General features: G+C 36.4%; 1 protein-coding gene and 1 pseudogene across 26 annotated transcripts in view; one reads left to right on the forward strand and one right to left on the reverse strand.

Annotated features, from left to right (window-relative positions):
• NRXN1 (neurexin 1) overlaps nt 1–25,099 on the reverse strand; it is a 1,110,252-nt gene that overhangs the window by 356,664 nt on the left and 728,489 nt on the right. The gene's annotated exons all lie outside the window — the stretch shown is intronic.
• On the forward strand, nt 1,316–9,227 carry LOC144323139 (endothelial differentiation-related factor 1 pseudogene; annotated as a pseudogene).

Below are 25,099 nucleotides of genomic sequence, written 5' to 3' on the forward strand. Positions count from 1 at the left end.
AGGTAGGAGATTGTTGTTTTATATAATATTTGATATTTTAAAACCAAGCAAAAGATAAGTTTTTTAATTCTAAAAAAAGCAGGTAGTAATTTAAGTTTCCCATACGCATAAAAAATCTTTGAGCCACCCGGGCTGCCCTTCAGAAATAATTTCATGAAACTTCACCTTATGAAATATTTCTATAAATTTGACATTCATTTTACTTGCATCTACTTCCTAAAGCATTATGTATTTTTAAGTTCTTCACTTACAGGAAGACCCATATAAAAAGAATTTCAAAGATACCCACATAGCTCACCTTTCAGTAAACAATAGCAATTGAAATAGCTTGAAAAAATAGCAATAGTAATGCATGATAAAATGAAAAACTCTGAAATTGCAACTGCTATGAAAAGTAACATAGAAAATTTTAACCAAAAGCTACCTAAGCAAAGGTATATTTCCAATAGAGAATACATGTAAAACAGTTAACCAGCGATCTAGAAGGAATCAACCAGATAACATAGCATACCCTAATGTATAAATATACCATGAAATTTATTCAAAGGGGTAGAAGATGAAGTGATAAACCAGAAGTCCCAGCCAAACAACCAAACCAAACAAAACAGAAAATTAGAAGAATCTCTTACATCTCATTGTTATCTCTGTGAATACATTACAAAATCCTGAGAAAAAGTGATTGCTCTATAATTGAAAAGATACTTCAAAGGGTTCCTATAAATATATATGAATTCACATTATCTCAGAAAAAGTATTAAGATAAAATTAGAGTTTGAAATTCAGTGTTCTTTTGATAATTGGGAAATTATTTTTAGTCCCTAAGAAATAGCATGGCATTTTGTAACAATCTCATTGCTGCTGCTGCTTCTGCTTCAACCTCTTCTTAACATCATCATCATCATTGCACATTAACTTACATTGATTTTGCATGTAAGTGCAAAGGATTGATGAATAGAACTCCCTCTGTTTTAATGGAGTTACTTTTCAATTTATGATGTTGTAAAAATCATGAGCACCAATAGGTATAGGCTTATAAACTACCTTGCTATATCATTTCATTGAGCTAGAGCCTGACTATTTTTGGAAGGACAAGTATACAAAAGCAAATAAAAGTAATCCAGGTGACTACGTGCTGAATTATTCAAGTTCAGTACCTACATGTTTTGTGCACTTATGTCCCACATTTCATATCATTCCTATTCTCTGAATTGAAAATTAATCAGATGCCTCTTCTTTCTACATTCTTCCCCCAACATAAAGTATGCATATTTAATCTTTCACTATAGTTTTTAATATGTCTTCAGTATCAGTAAACATGGAGAGTAAGGGGGAAGGTAAATACAAATGGATAAAGATTTGTCCTTGTTGTCTTCCAAAAGTGTATTTATGTAATTTTTATTTTAGATGTTAACCAGTATTTGAAGGGATATTTTCTTCTTGACCCTGTAGAGAGCTCACATTGTCTGAATATTATAAAGCCTTATTTCCCTAAGATAGTGGCTGCAACAGAGCAAAGATGACTAACTATAGCATGTCTCAAGATAAGTTTGCTTTCTACTATCTGACTGTAGGGTGCAGTCTTCCTTGGGGCACAGATGGATTATAATGAAATGGTCTGGTCTCTGTTTCCAAATGTTATCGTTCTCATAGTCTACCACATGGTAGATAACACTACATTTCAAACAAATGAAAGTAAGTGCTAGCTGCTGATAAGAAGATTCAATTTCCCATAAGTTACAGCTTGCTTTATTCATTTAAGAAGCAGTATTAAAATATTATTTCATATATATTAAATTTTTCCCTTTGATGACCTACAAGTATTTCTAGCCTATCATTTCCTGATATGTTGATCTATAAGTGATCTTGTAAAATGAATAGGCACTAAGGTGCTCTCCTGTTGGGCTAAGGACCTTGAACTGGTAAAGGGCACGGTGCGGACACAACAAAGAGGGAGGTGCCTGAAATAAAAGTACATATTACTGGTACGCAGTTTAAATACATGTTTGAGGATTTATTTAATGTCCAAGCAAAAATTCAAAGAAATCCTTCTCTTGGGTATTTAACCAGTATGTAATTATGTCACATCATATGAATATACTTTTCATCAAACACTTACTGAATACTTATTTGCTAGGAGTTGTACTTAACAATAGACTAAAGCAGTTGTTGCCAAGTGGGGATGGGGGCAATTTTGCTCCCAGGGAACATTTGACAATGTATTAAAACAGTTTTGGTTGTCAAAGCTGGGAGAGAAGTACTACTGGCATCTAGAGGATAGAGGCTAGAGATGCTGCTAAACATTATACAATGCACAAATCAGCCCTCTCTAACAAAGAATTGCCTAGCCCCAAATATCATACTGGTGAGATGAGAAACTCCACAATAAAGACATGAGGATGATTCAGAGTGGCATAAAATTAGAGAAAGAACACCTTTTAGGGAGATGACTGTACCAATCCCAGTGAGAAGAAATGGATTCCTAAACTAAAACAGTCAAGGTTAGAATGGAGAGAGGAATGGAGAAATTTTAAGGCAAGACCACAGACAAGATTCAGGGATTGAGTAGCTTTGAGAGAAGTAAGAAAGGTGAGAAATCTAGGACAAATCCTGGATGTCTGACTTTGTTGACCTAGTGGTGACTGTCAATACACTGAGAAAGAGAATGCAGAAGGTGACATGGAACTGAGAAAGTTTGGTTTTGGAGATGCTGAGCTGAAGGAGATTGAGTACATTTAAATGGAACCAACTGCTAAGAAGGTATGAAGGAATAGTGAATGCACAACTCAGCGGAGCTCTAAGGTTGAGGTTAAAAAGCCAAGGACTTATCATCAAATAAGTTGAAGTTTTGTATGTTATTATTTATTAAAGAGAAAACTGGGGAAAGGAAAAAAGAAAAAGAGAGATAATTGTCAGATGTCTTTCTCACAATGCAACCAAGCTAGCTGAGGCTGGGTAGCTTCATTTCTCTTACGATGGTGAGTTCTCCCCTAGGACAAATATGCAATCTGCGGTAGTAATGTGTTGCTCTGCCCCTTCCAATTTTATTCTCCACAGAAAACTTCACTTATTCACTACTGTCCTTTTTTATTAGTGTGTGATATAAGTCAAGACTGACAGAAGAGACATCGTATCAGAAACCAGGAACTGTTTTGATGTATTTGCCAAAACTCTGTATTATTTGGCTTCTTTCCTGCTACATAAAGTAAGTGTCAGTTCACTATAATTCTGAACACAATTTAATATTAGCTATGAATTTTCAGGGCGTAGTTAATCAAGGTCTTAAATTAAATTGAAATACATATTGCAAATATATGCATTACAAACACATTTATATAATTTATAAATAGCCATGTATATAAATTACTTATCTATAAAACATACAGCATCTTACTGCTATTGATTTCAAATAGAATCAAGACACTTGAATTCAGCACATAGGAAGGAAATATAATATCTGTACCTTCCATCGTCAGCTAACCTTTGGCAAATTCATTAATTTTTTACAAGAAAAAAGGCAATATTCAGAATTCTAAACCACAAATGGTAATGTTTCCTGACCCAATCCTGTTATTGTTAGTACTTATACGCTGAGAAACAATTAGAAATTTTTAAATCAAATTGGAAGATGGCTTTAGAAGATGATAAAGGAAGATAATTAAGTACAATAGTGAGAATACAGTTTTCAGATTTGTTATGAATATAAAGTACCAGACATAATGCACACATGTATGGAAAAGCACAAACTCTCAAAATTCACACCTAGAACCAAGAAACGAAAAAAAATCAACAAGAGAAACTCATTTATGCAATGACAAATAAGTAGCACTGCTTTCCTCCTCTCCAAAAGAGTTCACATGGCACTTAATTATTTCATTTACCCAGCACTTTATCCAAAACTGAAGACCTTTTTCACGAACTGCCAAATACAAGCAATTTGTTCAATTGGGATTGCTTTGCATGAGTTGTTCTATAGGTAACAAGAAAGCAAGAAAATAAATACTTTGGGGCAGCCCGGGTGGCTCAGCAGTTTAGCACCGCCTTCAGTCCAGGGCCTGATCCTGGAGACCTGGGATCGAGTCCCACGACAGGCTCCCTGCGTGGAGCCTAGTTCTCCCTCTGCCTATATCTCTGCCTCTCTCTCTCTCTCTGTGTGTGTCTCTCATGAATATATAAATAAAATCTTTTAAAAAAAGAAAGAAAATAAATATTTTTAAGTGTCACACTTGCTTCCAAATATCCTCTTTAAAAAGTATGGGTGGTTCCTTGATATAACTGATAGGCATAATATTGGACCTGTGCTTTACTGTAATCATGAAAATTGTGCTGTTTGCACATTCTTCTGATTAATAATGGAGAAAATAATGTCTGCGGGAAAATAATAAGATAATGCTAGTTTCCTGGGTCTGCAAGCCAGCAGGGCGAGGAGATCTCAGGGAATTGAGGCAAAGACATGGTTTCACACTCACTGTAAAGCAGAGAAGGAGGAAGGAGGCAGTGCGAGTGGGTGCCTGCTAATCTATTGCTTTGGACTGCTTTGCAGTTAGGAGTGCTAGTTTGGAGCAACAGAGAAATAGATTTAGTTTTTAAAGAAATAAATAACACTAGTAAAATCAGATCTCCTCTGGACAAAGACTGGGGCCAGGAAACGAATGCCATGGTTTAGGAGGTGCTTTGCCTTACACAGTTGACAGTCTGACTAAATAATGAGCACTTTCTTCAAATGAGGCTGGCACAGGAGCACTTTCCAGGGCTGTGTTCTATCTCAGGGCCCATTTGCCTGCAACTGAGGTACTATTACCAGTCGAATGTGGATGTAATGCAGTCACGTGACACCAGAATATTTCTATTTCTAGAAAGATAGCAGAGAGAAACCCTCCAGTGTAATCATGCCCGTGTATACATACTGTAGGAGGGAAAGGGATTTTTCATTTTGTTCCTGGAGCTGAACTGCCAAAGTTGAAAGAAAAAAAAATAATGCTCTGAATTAAGGGGTAAAAAAAAATCTGATGTTAGGAAGCAGTGGCTCCTGTGCTTTCCTACTCTCAGGAACTAAACAGTTTCAACAGATAATCCTGTTTTGTTTTGCTTCACCTTCCCAGACACATGTACCCGTTAAAGCATTCCTCTCTTCCAAGTACCAAAATGAAATATGAGTAACTATTTTAAAACAAAGGTAGATTTTAGCTTAAATTGTCTCCCCAACTGCTTGCTTAGGCACCCTTTCTATGTGAGGCATCAAACGGCATTTGGCCAGGTTCAGAGAAGTGATTAAACAGGCTATACTCTGCCAAGGAGAGAAACCAAGTTGGCCAGATGTTCAACACTGCCTTTGTGACCCATAAACTTATCTCTAGAGAGGCATTCATCCTTGGAAGTCAGGCACCCCCGGAAAGGCCATCCTCCTATGAGTCACACAGGAATGTCCATAGTACCAGCTAGAAGTAATTTAACCATGCCGGAGGCCTGCTTAATTTTCAAGAGATGAGTATCCTGCTCTCTCACACATATTGTTCTGATATTTCCTCCATGAGGGCAAAGTCTCTAAATAAATCCAAAATGACTTTTATTTGAAAAGAGCAAGTGTACTCGGTGTGTCCAGGAACTTAAGTCACAGGAGCAATAAATTCTAGCACCCTGTTTCATCTAAACAAAGGGACCTCCAAAAGACTTGGTATTTACGGGACCTGCAGAGCCCCGAGTAAGCATTTTTACAGCAGCCATAGAAGGTTCTAATACTCAGCATTACTGCTCCATCGCCAGCTTATTAAACCTTAATGGTGCTCTTGAAATGCTTTGCACCAGAGCTGCAGATAACTCACCCACCTCATGGGCTTCTGGAAGCTGCCCCAACTCTGCAGCCACCCTGCAGATAACCAACCTTGAATTTGAGAAATACCCAAATGCTATTTTCTTCTCTTAAGTCAAAGGTCAGCAAACTGAAGTCGTGGAATAAATCATCCCCTCTTTTTGTATTGCTCCTGAGTGAAGAATGATTTTTATACTTTTACATTGTTGAAAAGAAAGAAAAATATTTTGTGAGATGTGAAATTAAAATTTCAGCATCCATAAATAAAGTTATATTGGAACACAGCCATGCCAGCCCATTTAAATATTGTCTAAGGCGGCTTTTGCATCCAAGAATCCAACAGCAGAGTGGAGTAGTTGTGACAGAGATCTACGGACTCTAAACCTAAAACATTTACTATCGAGCCCCTTTAAAGAAAAAAAAAAAATGCTAATTCCTAATTTAAAGCATTATCAGTCATTTTCAATCTTTAATAAGTTCTGAAATATATTAATATCAATTTAAAGCCTCTGGAGGCCTTGGTTGGAACCAATCTCTGCCTCAGAGTCAGGCCTGATGCCCCCACTGCAGAAAAGCACTCAAGGGTTCTGGGTGGGCTTACCAAGGATGGAGGCCACAAAAATTATGTCTTTTGAAATTTCAAGACTGACTTAGATAATGTAGCTAAAAAGCAATATCACAGATTTTTCCCCCACAAAACACACCAGAACTTACAGATCAAAATGAATATTGTTCTTTTCAAAGGAGACACTTTGAAATTTGTCGTGAAGAAGCTGCCAGTGCTCAAACGTATTTAGAGCATGCCTCTGACACTGCCTGCAGAAACTCTCTTTTGATTGCTTCTTATATAGTCTCGATGTCAAATTTTGATTCATTAAAATTATATTTGATTCATATTTTTTGTTATCTTAAGTCATTTAGAACTATAGTCAGTGAATAAAAGAGAGGAGCACATTGCCTGGAATAGAAGGGGACACCTCAATACATATTAGTGGAGTAAACTGAGTTGGCCCAATATAAAGCAAGGCTATTGCCACTTATAGGAATAAAAACCAGCTGAAGACACACACACATATAGCCATTGTCTGTGTCCTAAGTGTACATAGCTCATGTCTTTCTTTTCTTTCTTTCTTTATTTATTCATGAGAGACACACACAGAGAGAGAGAGAGAGACAGAGGCAGAGACACAGGCAGAGGGAGAAGCGGGCTCCATGCAAGGAGCCCAATGTGGGACTTGATCCCGGGTCTCCAGGATCACACCCTGGGCTGAAGGCGGCGCTTAAACCGCTGAGCCACCGGGCTGCCCTCCCATGTCTTTCTATTTCTTAGCTCATTTGGGTCTCAAATATTTCTGCCTTTATCTACCTCTGAAAGATTTTCTTCCTTCTCTACCCAATTTCTCTCATCTCCAAGCCTGCCTGACTATCCCACATGTGAATTGTCTCAGCTCCTGCTGTTCACTCCAGACTTCTGGAGTCTTACTCCTTCTCCATCTCTCTAATCACTCTGATCAACAGCTCTATAAAAAAGAGCAGCTACAAAAACATATTATATTATATTATATTATATTATATTATATTATATTATATTATATTATATATAATTTATATGAAATATATTATTCCTCTGGCCATATATATATTATATATATAATACATACATGGAATGTTATATTAATTATATTATATTAATTATATTATATTATATTATATTATATTATATTATATTATATTATATTATATTATGGAAGTGGTCAGAGGAATTCCTTGTGCATAATACGCCAATCCTGTCTAGGAGAGATTATACAAATACACTACCACCATAGGCCAAGGTAACCCTCCACAGGGAAGAAACAGGGGAGGAAAGGATCTATGAAGCAATATGGCAAAGGAACTCCATGTGCTTGAATTCTATATATTGAATCCAAAGAAAATCTCTCTTGAAGAGACATTATTCAGTGGTATAAGTAAAGGAGAAATAGAGGAAAGGAGATAGAAAAAATGAGAAGTCAGTAGAAACAAGTGAGGTCATTAGAAAGAGAAGTACACCCTCAGAAATCAGAGGGACAGAGAAATGAGCACCAGAAAAGTACCTTCTCTGAGGTAGAAGGAGATGGTAAGATGACTAGTTCATTTAATTTGCTATGATGTTCCAGGTATCATGACCATGTTCTAGTTCTTTATAATGTCTGGCTGCGTGACGACTGGGGAAGTTTTCCTATATATTGTTTTCACATTTTCATTTCTCACAGTAACGTAAGTGGGTCTCCTCTTTATAATGTGAAAAGAAATCTGTGTCCACAGAAATGTAACTGATTTCCTAAGCATTTAATAACTTGGCTCTGACATCAGAAGCAGAGAATTCTAAATCCTTGCTGAGTAGCATCAGTATCTTTATTCTAAGTGTGTATAATCCTAGGTGACTTCCTAAAAGAATAACATTCATTTGGACCCTCCTATACGATTTTTCAAAATGAGCTTCATGACTTTATAGCCCCTTCCAGCAAATGTGTAATTTTATGAAGTAAAATAAGAGCAAAATATTTCATTTACAATACCTTAGAGACTGACAAGATAGTCTAAGTTACCAGCCAATTATCTATACAGCAAATGTACATTATGTCTAATCTTCATTCTCCTTGATGCTTCCACAATGTCTCCACTATGCTTACTTAAACAACAATAACAGGGAGTATGTTTACTTACAATATCTAGAAAGAGTAACAACAGAAATATTTTATAGATATCTCTTATAATGCTTTGTATTCTATTATAAAAAACAAACTTAGATAGCAAATATTAATTTACTCATTCATTGTTCATTAAATAAGGATTCACATATGCTAAGAACTGAGGACACGTTGGATAAGATAACTGTTCTCATCCTGATGAAGCTCACTGTGAAGGAAAAGATGCTTGATTAGGTAAAACAAGAAAGTATCTGGGAGGGGGTCTCAAACAGCTGCCACCAGGCCACTGGATGCACTATGCAGGACTTGCCTGCCCACGGTGCCTGAGAGTGACTAGGACACGGTAACAGTTCTGCGCAAGAAGGGCCCCACAGCCACCCAGGCCAGGTCCAAGTAGGCCAAGGACAAGATGTGGAGACTTTCAAGTCAAATGGGCCACTGGCCAGAACAAACAGCACTAGGTCACCAAGAACACGACCAAGCTGGACCAGGACCAGGTGACCCTGGAGGCGGGCAAGGTGATACAGCAGGGCCAGCAGAACAAGGGGCTGACTTAGAAGGATGAGGCAATGAAAATCAATGGAAAGCCACAGGTCACTGGAGACTATCAGAGTGGACCAGTCATTCCTAATAATTAGGTCCTGGGCAAAATCAAGAGAGCTATTAGCCTCAAGCTCCGGGCGAAGGACATCAGGAAGCCCACTGAGACACTGAGAAGGGGCCAAGGGTGAAAGGAACACGAGCCTCAAAAGCATTGCCTTCTGGTTGATCTCACCTGGACCACCCGCACCAGCGTGGGTCTCTTCTGAGCAGAACCTAGGGCATCAGCCCTGCCCAGGAACCCCTCCTAACTATACCTGCTGTCAAACAAACAAAACCTTGCAAAGCATTGCTTCTCTTGATTTTTTTTCCTTCCTATCCCTGGTGTCTGCTCCATCTTGGGGTGGCTCCCTAAGGAGATCTGAATTGGACCACCTCACACTGGCGGGACTATGGGGTGGCACGGCCTGATGTGGAAAATAAGATGCCGTCTCCAGTCCAGCTCTATAGAAGCCAGCAAAACATTTGTTGCCTTAAAAGAAAAATCCAGGAGGGATAGGATATCTGATCTAGTGGGGGCCAGGAGGTGCTGGTGAGGTGGGGGCAGAAAGGAATGGTGCTTGAGCTAAGTCAAAAGAATGGGGTATTTCCTTGTTGGAGCAGGCTGATCTCTGCAGTTTGATAAGTAACATACATCAGGACCTTCTTACCAAAAGAGCATCAGTACTGATCAGTGAAAAGAAGATGCTGGTACAGTGAATCCATTCTATTTTCAGAGAGTCCCTTTAATACACAAGTTCTTCTGGAAAGCTTTAAACTGCATATATTCCCAAGTAAAACTTTATCCCTAGGAACTGATGATGGAAAGGACAACAAAACTCCAAAAAAAAAAAAAAAAGCGTAATGGTTTCTTAGGAATTACTGCTTGGCTGGCTATGGACTCGTAAGAATTTAGATTTGACAAAAATATGTTAACTATAAGAAATACTTTGCCTGTGCATTATATGACTAGAAGGGTATCCACGTCCTGTTTCTGCTTCTCATGCCCTGATTATCTGTCTTCCTACTATTCCCTGGATACAACAGCATATGGTGTCAATTAATGTTAAGTCTGAATCTCATAATTTCTGTTAAACTTTGGATCACTATTACGAAACACACCACTAACATAGATAACCATCCCCTAAATTTCTGCTTCAATTATAAGGAGCAAGAGAGCTTATATAGGCCAGTAAAGATCCATCATCACTCCTACAAAAAAGACTCAAGGTAAATATGTTTACAATGGAAGGTCATTAGTTAATATTGTCATATTTTTTCATATTTCTATATTTCCTATACCTAATATTAAATGGAAAAATCACAAAATAATGAGAGATAATAAAGAGTTGTTCAATAGTACCATTGTGGGAGAAAAATCTGTTTGCTAATGCAATTACATTGAATAGAAAGAATATAAACAATAAAATAAATTTGAACTTGCACTCCAGTACCGTTGAACTCAATCTTGTCCTACAAAATGCCTTTCACAAATGCAGGTTCTGAATTTTGTTTTATTCTGTCATTGCTTAATTTACCAAATTCCAGACAGTCTTTTGGGAGATTTGCAGACTGACTTACTTCAAAAGGCAATCTGACAGAAGTAACTGGAAATTTCAGTGAGGATGAAGAATTACTCTGTAAAGAGTGAGCAAGTCAGTAGGCGTAAGGGAATTTCTCACAAAACCGCAATGCAGACCGCTTCACAAATAACTGAGCAAATCTTAAAATTTTATTGCACTGAAAGAGAATTGGGAGAGAGGACAACCCCCTCCACACACACTTACTTGTAAAAAACGTCACTAGTTTATCAGAGTAATTTCCCTGGAATTCACCCTGAATTTATTTGAGTAGAGCAACACCTTTTAATCTATCTTTATTGCCAGCATATGCAAAACACAGAATCACTGCTTTATAAAAGCCATTACTCCAGATGCTGTGACTAGGTGATTTTCCTCAGTGGGCAGCATGTCTAAGCAGACCATGTTAGTAATACGCACTGTGACTATATGAAGATGAATGAGATGCTTAGGTTTCATGCCTAGTTGATATATAATCATTTTAGATAAATTATAGATTGATTACATTTAATTATGGAACTACCATACTCATAAAGGATTCCAAGCCTTTGTCACTCATCCATCCAACTTTGCTACACAAGGGAAGCGTGGGAGAGTACGTGAGGGAAGACAGTGCTTCAGAAATGACTGACTTCGTCAAACAGCCACAGGAGTTGCACTTGAGGTCTTTGATGACCTGATGATGAAGGACCACAGAAAAGACTTGAGGAGCCAGTTTGGTTATGAGTACACAGAAGAATCAATGTTTATCAGTTACATATAATTTCCTCTCTTAATTCACAGAGCTACCTAGTAAAATATATTTCATTGTGTCTATTTTACAGGCAAGAGAATGAAGCTCAGCAAAATTATAGGTAATTTGCACAAAATAAATGTGTGAAGACTCCAAGCTCAAACGTAGGTCTGTCTTATTCCAAAGTTTGCATTCTATTTCCATTCTACCGTGACACCTCCCAATAAGAGCCTCATGTATCAAGAACCAAGAGAAACCTGGTGGTAATATCATTGAGATCTGACTAGTTCCTGGGAAAGCTGGATATACTATGACAAAATAACTGAGACTCCAAAGAGGCATAAACTATTGACCTAGGTACAGAAAAGAAGGATTTTTTCCCTTCAGTGTTGAGGAAGACCTCCCCAAAAGATAATAATTTCAAATGGGTCTTGAAAGATGATTAGGAGTGCGATCATATCTAATGGTAAAATGGGAAATGTGGGCAAAGGATCAGAGGTAAAAAACACCAGGCATTTGACTAGCTCAGAGAATCAAACACTCCAATGTGGCTCAGAGGCAGTTTTCTCCTTACTCTCCCCCTTTCTTGATCACCACATCTTAATTCTTTAGCCTTTCCCAATAAGCCTAATTTTATACTAATATTAGAATTAATAGAAAATGATGATTTTGAAATGACAGCTAATTCAGTGATAAAGTTGCCATAGTGTTGACATAGCAAAGACCTAAAACAAAGATTATTACAAGTCTCCTCTTCGATCCCTTTCTTCAAGGTCCCAATGTCTTCACCACAGAAAAATAATGTTGTTACCTTTAAAGTGCAGATTTTTCAAGGAGGAAATATTTTTTTAAAAAAATTAACACAAATAGGGTAGCCCCGGTGGCTTAGTGGTTTAGCGCCGCCTTCAGCCCAGGGCATGATCCTGGAGACCCAGGATCGAGTCCCACATTGGGCTCCCTGCATGGAGCCTGCTTCTCCCTCTGCCTGTGTCTCTGCCTCTCTGTCTCTCTCTCTGTCTCTAATAAATAAATAAATAAATAAATAAATAATCTTAAAAAAAGACAACTACTATTTAAAAAATTAACACAAATAGAATAGAAATAGTTAAATATTTAGAAACTTGTTGTACTCTATGATTTTCTTATTTTAAGCAACACTATCCTACAGGAAAACATGCTTCAGTTTAATATGTTACATTTTTCTTGAAATCCCAGGGATATCTTCAATGAGAAAACCTAAAAATTATATGGAAACACAGGATAGTAATCAAGATTCCTGTTAGTCTTTTGCAGTGCCTCTCTAAATTTATGAAGTTCCTTATAGACCAACTTGCTAAATCACCAACTTAAAATGTCCACAGAATCTGAAAAAAAAAAAAAAAAAAGTTTCACCTGCCACTTCTTTTCTCCCCAAGAGAGAAATTCTACTCTCAGTAAGCAAGTACCTTTCTATTGAATAGTTTCTCAGACCTAGCTTCTAAAATTTCTGCTGACTATACCACTTTAATAATTTGTTACATAATCTATTTACAATTCCTTATTCTACACATAATATTTGGGAAATGAACATAACTTAGTTGTCAGTGGATATATTTCTTATCTCTTGCAATATCCTTAAAACTGATTTTTATGATTAAGGGGTATCTTTGCTGCTAACCCAAGTCACTCAAACTTCTCTTTTGAAATGAACATTTATTTCAGATAATACATGCTCTCTATGGATAGCGTATCCATTTTTCAAATGTAATGATCTTGTCTTCTGTAGATATGAAATTTTCAAAAAGATATTGGCATAATGCAGGAGAAAACACCATCCTTTCATTATGTTCAAAATTGATCTGACCCTGAGCTAGCACTTTGGGGAACTGGGCTACATAATCATGTAGACCCTTTCAGGAAATGGGGAAATGGCTTATTTATGGATATATATACATGGAAGATTTCATACTTCTGGCTTTATACAATTGTATCCTCTCTTCCTTTCCAATATATTTCCAAAGTAAGAAAGCCAGGAGGGTTGAATTTCTATATCAGCTAGTAATTTGTTGTCTGCTATATATTGGCTCTAAAGATGATTTATTAAGAGTATATTTATTCCATATCTGTTTCCAGTCCTCTCCAGCAGATTTGAATGGTTCTCATTTACTGAATGAAGTAATGCTAGAGATGGTTTAATACCTGGTCACTGTCCAATGTTAGAAACAAACAAACAAACAAACAAACAAACAAAAAACAAAGAAAATTTTTAAAAAATATTGACTTCTAAATTTATTATTTGAAAACTCTTCATTTTTCCTGAGAAATTGGTATACTTTTTCCTCTTGGATAATAGTTTAGTAAATCTGCTTGTGTTTCTTCCAGTACTTAGTTTCCACTTAATAGTTCATCATTATTCTATTATGATTTCAATAAATAAATTATATTCAGTACATAGTATAAATAATAAGCTCTCATCTTGAAAAAAATGAGTTTCTTATTATTTCAACTTGTTCGCTATTTTTAAAAAAGATGAAAGAAGAAATGTGGTTAACTGGTGCAGCCAAAAACAGCAATAAAAAACAGTCTAACTAACTTGCTGATGTACTTTGCTCCAGTCCTTTTGAAATGGCTGTTTTAAATAAAACCTATTTCCTTAGGCTAATAAACAATCTATAATCCATTAAGCCTTTATGAACAAATCTAAGGCTTCTGAAATTAGTGCTTAGGGAAGAAAAAGTCAAGTAATGGATTTCAAAGAAATATGAAGGTAATTAAGAAGACCAAGGATCAAATTCCTATCACCATAATGATTCCTAGAACAGAGCCTTCCAAACGGCCATTTGGGAAATTTATATATTACCTAACCCAGAATATGAAATAAGACAGCAAGGAAGAAGGCAAGAAAGATTATTTTAGAAAGGAGTTGGGGTAGAAGTAAAGAGGGAGGAAGGAAGGAAGGAAGGGAGGGAGGGAGGGAGGGAGGGAGGGAAAGAAGAAAGAGAAAGGAAGGAAAGAAGGAACGAAATCAGAGTAGTTACTCCTGAAAGAGTGAATAGCTTTTGTTTTTTTAAGATTTTATTTATTTATTTATTTATTTATTTATTTATTTATTTATGACACACACACACACACACACACACACACAGAGGCAGGCAGAGGGAGAGAAGCAGGGTTCTTTCAAGGAGCCCGATGCGGAACTCGATCCCAGGACCCTGGGATCACACCCTGAGCCAAAGGCAGATGCTCAACCACTGAACCACTCAGGCGTCCCATGAGTGAATAGCTTTAATGGATATTTGTAAGCTAAAGAGAAATCAGGAAAGTTAATGATATTAACACAGGAACTATGGGTTTTGAAGTTTATAAAACATTATTTTAAGCCTGAAAGTTGGGTTAAACAAATGGGTTAAGAGCATTCTGATCCTAGTGATGCCAGAAGTAACTTAATTATAAGTAATGTTTTGAGTTGTATTTATATTCATATATCTGAAAAAAAGCACAAGTCCTTTTCTCCCATGTATTTGAGTGTAATACAGAAAATTGGCACTATAATCTACCTGCTCTGGGTAGAAAAGCCATCTCTATGCTGACTCCATGTGAGTTTATCTGTGGCAGAGATGAAAATAACCTCTGTGTACCTTGTACAGGTAACAGAACTCTGAGCTGGGCACAAAGCCATACAATATAAAGAAAGAATTTTCCAGTCTATTCTGAAGCTAAGTGGCTATGGGGCCAAGTTTTGGCCAATAAGAAACAAGCAAAACTGATGGTACTTCTAAGTCATGCCCTTAAAAGGCTTTCCCCTTCCCTTCCAATGAGAATTTCTGCTTTAGACTAAGCAGATGAAGACAACCCCTTCAGGGTTATTAGAATCAAAAGACAAAATTCTGAAAATTCTGCAGAGAAGAGCTACTTCATTCAGATTTTATTGCTCAGAGTTCAGATTTTATGGCTCAAAGTCTTATATGAGAGGCAAATAAACTTTTATTCTGTTTAAGCCATTTTTAATTTATGTCTCTTTCATCTGCAACAGAACTCATACTGTAATAGTAAAAGCCCACTGCAGCACTTAATCATATGCCAGACAGTTTTCTAGGTGCTTTTAATATACTAATTAAATAATGCAATAATCTTAAAAAGGTAATTTACTATTAAAGGTAGTTACAGATGTAGAATTCAAGCACAGAGAGGTCAAGTAAGTGGTTCATCCAGGATCCAAATTCAGGCACTTTGGCTTTAGAGTGCATATACTTGGTCACATGACTTAGCATAATGCTTGCTATACATTTACCAAATATTAAATACATATTTGTTTAATTAATTAAGAGGTAATCCATTTAACACTGTTTAACTGTATTTAGAAATCTCAGCATGGGTGGCTTCATTAATGCAATGTTGATTTTCTTCCTCTACATGAAGAAAATGATTATTTTATATGCAGCAGTGCCCTATAGGACAGTCTGCACCCTGCAATCTTTTATGTATCCAGTCTGTGGTAACTCAGGAATTACCCTGGCATACCAGTTATTGCTAAGTAAAGACTCGTTTAAGCAATACAGAACTAGAGAATTGAGAAAGAACACAGACACATAGCCTAAAGAATCAAGGGGAGGTATGTATACCACCTGTTTGTTTTGAATTCTGTTAGGACTGCCCCTGTCCCTATCAAATGCCAGGGACAAAGTGATTGGTGATGGTAAAAGACTTAAAAACATGAATGAGACATCCTTCCCCTAAGGAATTCAAAATCCAGCCTCCTTCTAGTACAAGATCTTACCAAAGATCTCTTTTGTATTTTTTCCATTAATACAATAGGACTTTCAAGTAGGGCAAGTCTCAGAAAATTATGTTTTCAGTGGAATAGAGAAAAAGGAATACTAACAACTATAATGAGATTTTTTTTTCTTTTTAATGTTTCCTTGCCCTCCAAAATGCTCTCTGGAATTTATGTGACAGAGAACAGAGCCCATCTCTTTGAGATATTTTTCCTTCTATTCTCATGTATCAAGGAATGTATCCATAAAGATTCCTTTTGCAGAGATTCAGGTTTTCAGTGTTTCAATAATGAATAGCCAGTTTGCTTTAGATAACTTTAATTAAAGTTTCAGAAATGAACTAAGAGCCATAGGGCTTTCTATATTATTGAAATAAAGAAGAATTTAACCAATTAATACATCAGGGGAACAAATGATTACTTGTGGATTCAAGGCACAATTTTGTCAGTCATCTTTATTGACAATTATAAACTATAAAATCTACCATGCCAGAAGTCAAGAATGTCTTGGTTGACAATCAATTACTAAGACCAATTCTATTAAGGTGACTTCTATCCTTCACTTTCCAATTTGGAAAATGCACTGCAGTTCTGATTTGTAAACCCTGAGTTGTACTAATACCAATTCTGAGCTTTATATGAATGTGGTATGTTTTAATGAACATTCTCCCAAATTACAGGAATACTTTATCTCCGCACATGAGCACCAGCACATGGCTGAATATGTCTCCCTTTATGCCAGCTTCAAAGAGAACACTCTTTTATTGAGGCTTACAGTCCCTACAATGTTTAGAAGTATCCCTAAATTGCATTTTAAAGGGAGAAGGGAGAAATAACAGTTCAGAATATTTGTTGGGAGAAATAACAGTTCAGAATATTTGTTGCCAATCTGAGAAATAAATCTGCATTTGCTTATTTGCTACAGACTGCCAGACCATATCTATACATCCATCCATCCAATACATATTCATTTCTTTAAGATTTTATTTCTTTATTTGAGAGATACAGAGCAAGCATGAGTTGGTGGCAGAGGGAGAGAGAGGAGCAGACTCACTACTGAGCAGGGAGCCCAACGTGGGGCTTGGTCCCAGGACCCTGGGATCACGACCTGAGCCAAAAGGTAGATGCTTAACTGATTGAGCCACTCAGGCGCCCCTGTACATATTCATTTCTTAAGAGTTAGAAGTTTTATTGATCTAGAGTCCAAATGAAAGTTTCTGGACTCAGCTTATCTAGAACACCTATAGATCAAAAAGTCTGGAAATGCACTGCTATAAATTGCTCTTCTTTGGATCTCATGTAAGGGCAAAAGTAATAATCAGTCCACATTTTTCCCTTCCAAGCAATATCACCTCAGAGGATGCCCAGTTTGTCCACAGCCATCTGCAACATTCATCAGCAGTCTTTATGTTCACTCCACACTTCAATTTTCACAAAGCCATTCATGAATTGCATACATACATTACAGTGAAAAATTTTTGGAAGGAAGACTGTTACTTAGAATGACGAGTTTCTGGCAAAACTATGCCTATTGGTTTTCTCAATACCAAGAATGTCTGGCTGGTATTGAATTGACAAACTACTTGAAATTCATGAAAGTTTTATTAATAACATTTCAGGGTGGCCACATTTCTCTTCTTCAGCTTTCTATTCTTTATATCCAATTTAAGTCATTATCATGCATTAATCATGATTGTCTATCATATCTATGGACTTCCACAAGTTATCTAGCCCTAAACACTTATTTATAATTATTCTCAGTAAACCTTTTAAATATATATATATATATTTTAAAATATATTTTAGTATAAGTAAAGAAAGCTTTTGATAAGCAAACTATACCACAAAAAAAATTTTGTGACTAAGCCAAAATTTACTGAAGATACCTTACCTTGACTGTTATTGTTAATCTCAAAAACCAGAAATTTACTCACCTCTAGATTCTTTTTTATGTATTTCAGGTAAAAAAATAATTCTATTTACATTTCAACACCTACTAACCTATGAAATATATTAATTAAGCGTATTCAGCATAATTATTAATTGGAAGCTTCTGACCTCCTTTCTATCCTTCTTTGCAGGCTTGTGCTGCAAACAAATTCAAGAATTATAGCACAAGAAATCTTTGTCTACATAGCTACAGAGAAAATACCATTTTATAGATCATAACAGTAATGTAAACATACATAACTTATCCCAATTAGCTGAAAGTCCTGACATGCAAGATTGCAGCCATAGATCTATTAAGATGTAGTAGAAATGATATGACATATTGAGAAGGCTGGTTACCTTTATCATGATTATGGAAACTGAAAAATATGTTCTCCTGTTATCTATTCTGGACAGAATGCTTTTTTAGACCTGGCACACTGAAATAAATTGTCAACTAAACTCTAGAGAGACAAACCCAAAATGTACCCAGAACTCCATACATTAAGTCAATTTTTGATAGAATACATAGGGATCAAGGACAATGTGTTCTTTTAAATAAACTAAAAAGGATGAAAGGGTTGAAAATTTCCTAGGCTCTCTGGAGATATGGACTATCTCTTATTAAGTAGAAGCTGAAAGTATTCCAAACGTCAAGGAAAGCACAAGTAGTAGTCGCAATGAACTATAGATGTATGTAGTATAAACTCTGTATTCAATGAGTCACGGATCCCCAGGAGCCAACTAAAGGCATTTTCAGCATTAGTGTTCAGAGACTTCTTCACTCTTTGCAGCTGGGTAAGATATAAACAAAAATACCCCTCCTTTGTACTTGAACTCCACAGGAAAACAATTTTACAGAGCTACAGAAGCAGATCTTACTAATTAAATCTATTTTTTCGTACCTCTCCAAATTTTCCTCCTCTTATTATCAAGGTGTTATATTCTAAAGAACAGGTTTGGGGATCCCTGGGTGGCTCAGCAGTTTAGCGCCAGCCTTCGACCCAGGATGTGATCCTGGAGACCTGGGATCGAGTCCCACGTCGGGCTCCCTGCATGGAGTCTGCCTCTCTCTCTGTGTTTCTCATGAATAAATAAATAAAGTCTTTAAAAAAAAAAAAAAAAGGAATGGGTTCTAAGATAGCTTTATGAAATGTGAAGTACTTATTAGTGTTCAATGAACACCAAACACATATTTATCCTCCATTAATATAAAAATACTTATTGACACAACTGTATTTAGAATTTAACTCAGTAAAATTAAACTGTATCCACATTACCACCAGACAAAACAAAACTGGCTTAAATATGATTTTGGATGCCAGAAGGATTGATTCCTTTTTTAAAAAAATGAAATAAACAGAGTGCCTGGGTGGCTCAGTTGGTTAGGTGTCGGCCCTTTGCTCAGGTCAGGATGCCAGGATCCTGGGATCCAGACCCACATTGGACTCCCTGCTTGGCAAGGAGCCTGCTTCTCCCTCTCCCTCTGTCTGCTGCTCCCCTTGCTTGTACTCTCTCTTTCTTTCTGTCAAAGAAATAAATAAAATCTTTAAATAATAATAATAATAAATAATGAAATAAGTAACAGAGCTACCAACTTTTATTTAAATATTGTTTTTTTTTTTTTTTTTTCCGGGGAGGCTGGGTGGCTCAGTCAGTTAAGCATCTGCCTTCAGCTCAGGTCATGATCCCAGGGTCCTGGATCGAGCCCCATCTTGGGCTCCCTGCTCAGTGGAGAGTCTGTTTCTCCCTTACCCTTTGCCTCTGCCCCCTACTTATGCTCCCTCCCTCTCTCAAATAAATGTATACAATCTTTAAAAAATATAAATAATATTTTTTTCTATAGTGTAACCAAGAAAGTAAATAATGATTATCAGATATTTAAAAAACCCAATATAAACATGTTTATTAAATATCCAGGGCTCTAAAAATCAAACAGTAATAGAATTTTGTGACCTTATTTTTAATCTGTTCATGTATTTATAGTAATGATTGAAAAGCTAGATTTAAAATTAAATAATATAGTAAACACATACAAGAGATAAGAAAAAAAAATATTTGTTACATTCAGGATTCAAGCCACAATTGCATGTCAACAGATTCATGATGTTTTAAAATTTAAATCATTAACAATGAATATTAAATAACCAATACCCAAAAATCTTTTTTTGCTATCAGATTAGTTCATATTAAATGACAAGTGGATCTGCTAATAACCATGGGTCACAAATTTATGAAAAAGCCTATTTGTGGCTTGTTTTTCTCAAAATTATTACCCAAGTACATGCTTTGCAAAATCCAAGATGCTTTGTTGCAGGAAACACATGTCAAAGAATTTCCTCCAGATTAGAATCCCCAATGTTCCTGCCCTTGGAAGCTATAAAGAAGAGAGAAACTGTCTACCCAACTTTCTGTCCCTTTTTGAAAGAATGGGCTTTTAGAAATAACCCTTTCCTTCTTCCATGGTCAAATTGACCCTATCTTGATTTTTCTTGGATAAACTGGCTCCTACTTGTTGCCTCATGGTTGTGTTTTTTAAAATGAAAGAAGAGAAAAACACCGGCCACCTAACACTTGGTGATTATTCAAGAATCACTGATACTTTAAAAATCACACTGCATATCAAACAAGAAGCCTCCAGTCCTCTATCTTACAAGATAATTAAACTAATCACTGAATATCTAGATTAATCTATTGGGACTTTAAGGTACTGAAAGTGGGACACCCTATAAAATTATTTTCTGTAAAATAAGAGCAAAATATCACTGAATTCATTGTCTGCTCTTTCAGTCACAATGGCGTTGGACTTTTACTAATAAAATAGATGATGTCTAACTTATTAAAGGAATATTCACACTGGTTAATTCAGAAGAGTAGCACCTGTGACTTCTAAGAAAGCAACTCTCTTTAAAAGCCAGCCTGAAGCTGGTGCTCAGGTGTGCATATTGAGCCTTTTGTCTTTAAACCTGGCAAACACCAGCTCAAAAATAATTTTGTCATTCAGAGGAGAACCTATTTTATGGATAAAAGATTATGAATTTCACAGCTGACTTGAGATCTACTCAAGCCAACAACATTGGTTTCTACTTTGCAAGTAGGATTTGTTCTGTCAATGCAGATTTCTCAGTATTTTTCCCTTTCAAAGGCCAAGTCAGATTTCAAAGAAACATTTACATTTTTTAATACAAATCAAGTCACTGATTACATTAGCTCAAATTCAAAACTGATGCACTCTTCGTGCCTCTCCTCCTACATTTCGGTTAAAATGGAAACAGACTTGGTTTCCAACTTTTATTATTTTTTTTAAAGATTTTATTTATTTATTCATGAGAGACCGAGAGAGGCAGAGACATAGGCAGAGGGAGAAGCAGGCTCCCTGCAGGGAGCCCAGTGGAGAACTCAATTGCACAACCTGGGGATCACAAGACCAAAGGCAGATGCTCAACCACTGAGCCACCCAGGTGCCCCAGGTTTCCTTTTAATATTGACATTTTTTAGTGTAACCAAAATGCAGAAATGTTGGCTTAGACAAATAAAAAAGTTGAAGGGAATAAGGACCACAGCGGCTTTTTGTTGTTATATGTGTACATATGTTATACGTGTTATGTCTTTTTAACAACTAGTTCTTTCTCTACTTGAATAACATATAATACTGATACCACGCATTAGGCAATATGCACAAGAAAACAGTCCCTTGTGAATTTACTTTCTTCCTTTTATTTGGTGTCTGTTTTTTTTCATCATTATATGTTGTGAAAGCTTAAGGATATGTCAGATTAGGCAAAGATCAAGATTAACTTTTTGAGGGGAGAGTCCTCTAATTGTGAACATCTCTAAAGCCTAAAAGGCAATTTAATTAGTCACTAAGTGGGGAGAGTCTATTTAACAACAGGCCCTAATTGGCATTACTCCTGGTCATCTGAGTAGAACATAGAAAGGTTGCAGATAAGATGGCAATAGATTTAACTGCTCATTCTGAATATTCATAACAGTCCGAGACCTTGCCTCAAACCAAGTTTAGACAATTTCTAAACAATTTCATTTTTCATTATAATTGGTGATCAAGCCCAATTATACTGAAACCATGTCTACGTAAAAACATTACCAAATGACTATTTTCATTATTCCTGTTTACTCTCAAGTGCTTTCATGATGAGTTTATTTAAACCATGATCCACCGAAATCACTAAGGATTCTCAGTGCATCCCCTTTTCCTTCCTCTGGATTTATACACAAGTTTCTAGAAACCTTGCATGAACACTAAGAAATAATAATATTAAAAATAAAATAAAATAGAAAGGGGGGATGATAAGCTCCAGGTAATCAGTGATGTAACTTCGTTTCAGAAATTATCTCAAATTAGGGAACCCTGGGTGGCTCAGCTGTTTAGCGTCTGCCTTCGGCCCAGGGCATGATCCTGGAGTGCCAGGATCGAGTCCCACATGGGGCTCCCTGCATGGGGCCTGCTTCTCCCTCTGCCTATGTCTCTCTCTCTCTTTCTCTCTCTCTCTCTGTGCCTCATGAATAGATAAATAAAATCTTAAAAAAAAAAAGAAATTATCTCAAATGAAATTATCTCATTCATCGGTCCTTGTGCACAGTGTATGTACATTGGCCTTCATAGTTAGTGAGAGGCAGTATACATGAGCTGAAGAACCTGGAAGACAGGAAGTCAGATTTTAGTTAGTGACCCGAGCCACCAGTGTGGCCTTTGGCAAGTTATTTAATTTCTTCTAGCTTCATAAGCCTCACCTCTGATATGGAGATAGATTGCTAATCTCTTAAGGCTTTGGTAAGGATTACATGAGATATGTTTGGAAAACAATGAAGTGTTGGACACATAAGAGCTGCTCTAAATATTAACTATAATTTGGGGCCTTAATATCAGAAGCTCTCTCTTTTAAGAAAATCACTGAATGAAAAGAGGGGCATTTTCTCAATACTTTAATTGCCTAAAGTTGGACATTTGATCCAAGGGTCCTTCCTCATCTACAGATTTATTATTTGATTTTTTTTTTTAAAGAAGACAGTTGACTATATTTGGGTTACACTAACCTTAATTATTACTTAGAATTCAATTTAGAACACATGTAAAACAAGATATTCTTACAAACCCAAATTGGAAAATCCTCAAATATTGATGCCTTTGAAAACTGAAAACTGTACTATATATAAAACTTCACTGGGCCACACAGTTTCATCTCTAAATTGGTGGGAAATCAGGAGTTCCGGCTTCCAGGATTACCTCTGCCACAAATTGTAGGGGCCTAGGTCCGCTTCATCTGTAATATGAGAGTTTGCATCCTTTAGATCCCTTCAGTGTGTCTAGAAGCTGTTTTAAACTGTAATCTCAATGCAATTTATGAGAGAAAAAAAAATCTTTTCTCCTAAATGTGGTAAATCCCAATTGTGACAAATTCATCTTCACATGTATGAAATTTTGACCTGGTTTCCTCTGGCAGACCCCATGGTGGACACTCTTCTAGTTATGCACACAAAATCAGGTCAAATTGTTACCCAGGAAATGTGGAGAGGCAACACGCTCCCAGCCTGCATTGTCTAGACTAATTTTCTTGTTCCCTTTGATGCCACCACTGGAGCCTTGCCAGCTGCCTCTCTGGAAACAATTATTAATTGCACTTGCTCAAATTAGCCCTTCCTCCAAAGTGCCCTCCAAGATCACACCACAGGGCTGTCCTGCGCTCTTAGGGACAGTAACTTAAAAACTACCCAAACTTTCCCCATCCAAACAGGTTCCTACAAATAGACTCATAGGTAAAATGGACCTCAGGATATATCTGGTTCTTGGAATGGACCTTTTCTTAGAGCTAAGGGCCTGGGGGATGCATCTAAAGTAAATAACATTTGTCATGTTGTCAGTTCTGGATGATAAATATGCACTAATAGAGGGAAAAATCCAAAACCACATGCCTTTGCAATACAGAATTTTGTGAGTTTTAGCACAATACCAGGCATATAGCAAGAACTTAGTAAACACTCATGTTTGCTGAATGATTATTTGGCATGAGCTTCATTTTCTTAAAAGGGTTTTTACTTAAGCTAACATTTACCCTTACACTGCAGTCCCCTTTAAGTTTGATCCTTTTGTCTCTAGGATTTGGATAGATTCGCCCTGTAGAATATAACCTTTTCTATAGCTTCTCCAAGGGAAGAAAAAAAGATTAGGACTCTGAAACCTGTGTGTACACTTCTGAACTGTCTTTAGTCCCTATGCATGCAAAGTTCCTAACTTTCAAGACGTATCGGCTGCAGTTATGAATAAATTCAGGACTCAGATCTGTGAGTGCATTTTATTCCTTGGTTGACCAGGATAAAGGATCAATATGCGTAAGTCCTGATTAGGCTATATACTAGTACAAGTTATTTAACCTCTTGGTTTCCTCATCTATAAAATGGAGAAAATTTTAGTATTTAGCTAACGGTTATTGTGTGGCTTGAATTAAGTAACATATTTATCAAGCAGCATAGCAATAAAGTAGCAAAGTATTCAGTGAAATGTTGCAGTTAGTACAGTTGTTATGTAGGAGAAAGCTTCATATTAAAATTAAAATTTTTGAAAGTCAGTTTGAAGCACAGAACTTCATCCTCATGGAAATAATACTGCTTTACCAAATATTGGCTCCTATATACCATAACCTCTTTGGCTGCAGTTCCTTTTGATATGTTCTAGTCACAGAGCAGTGACAATATCTTTTATTTAGTGTAGTATGGGATAAAGGAAAGATTTACTAAATAAACTGCTCTCATATAATGCAGTACTCATGTCCACCGCCCTGTATTTTAGGCAGAAGCAACTAATGGAAGTTGAAACATGGAAGGTGGGGGGAGAAAAACAGCCTCTCTTTTAGCTTTATTTATAAATATTTATCAGATTTAACTATAATGATAATGACATATTTTTCTTATCCTTATAAACTATGAGTACCATGTTCTCTGATGTATCAGGGAATAAATGAAAATTCCATATCTAGTCATCTTGCTATTAAATTTGATGGAGAAATGTATTTT

Source organism: Canis aureus, chromosome 11 (assembly GCF_053574225.1).
Source record: "Canis aureus isolate CA01 chromosome 11, VMU_Caureus_v.1.0, whole genome shotgun sequence".
NCBI classification, from domain to species: domain Eukaryota; kingdom Metazoa; phylum Chordata; class Mammalia; order Carnivora; family Canidae; genus Canis; species Canis aureus.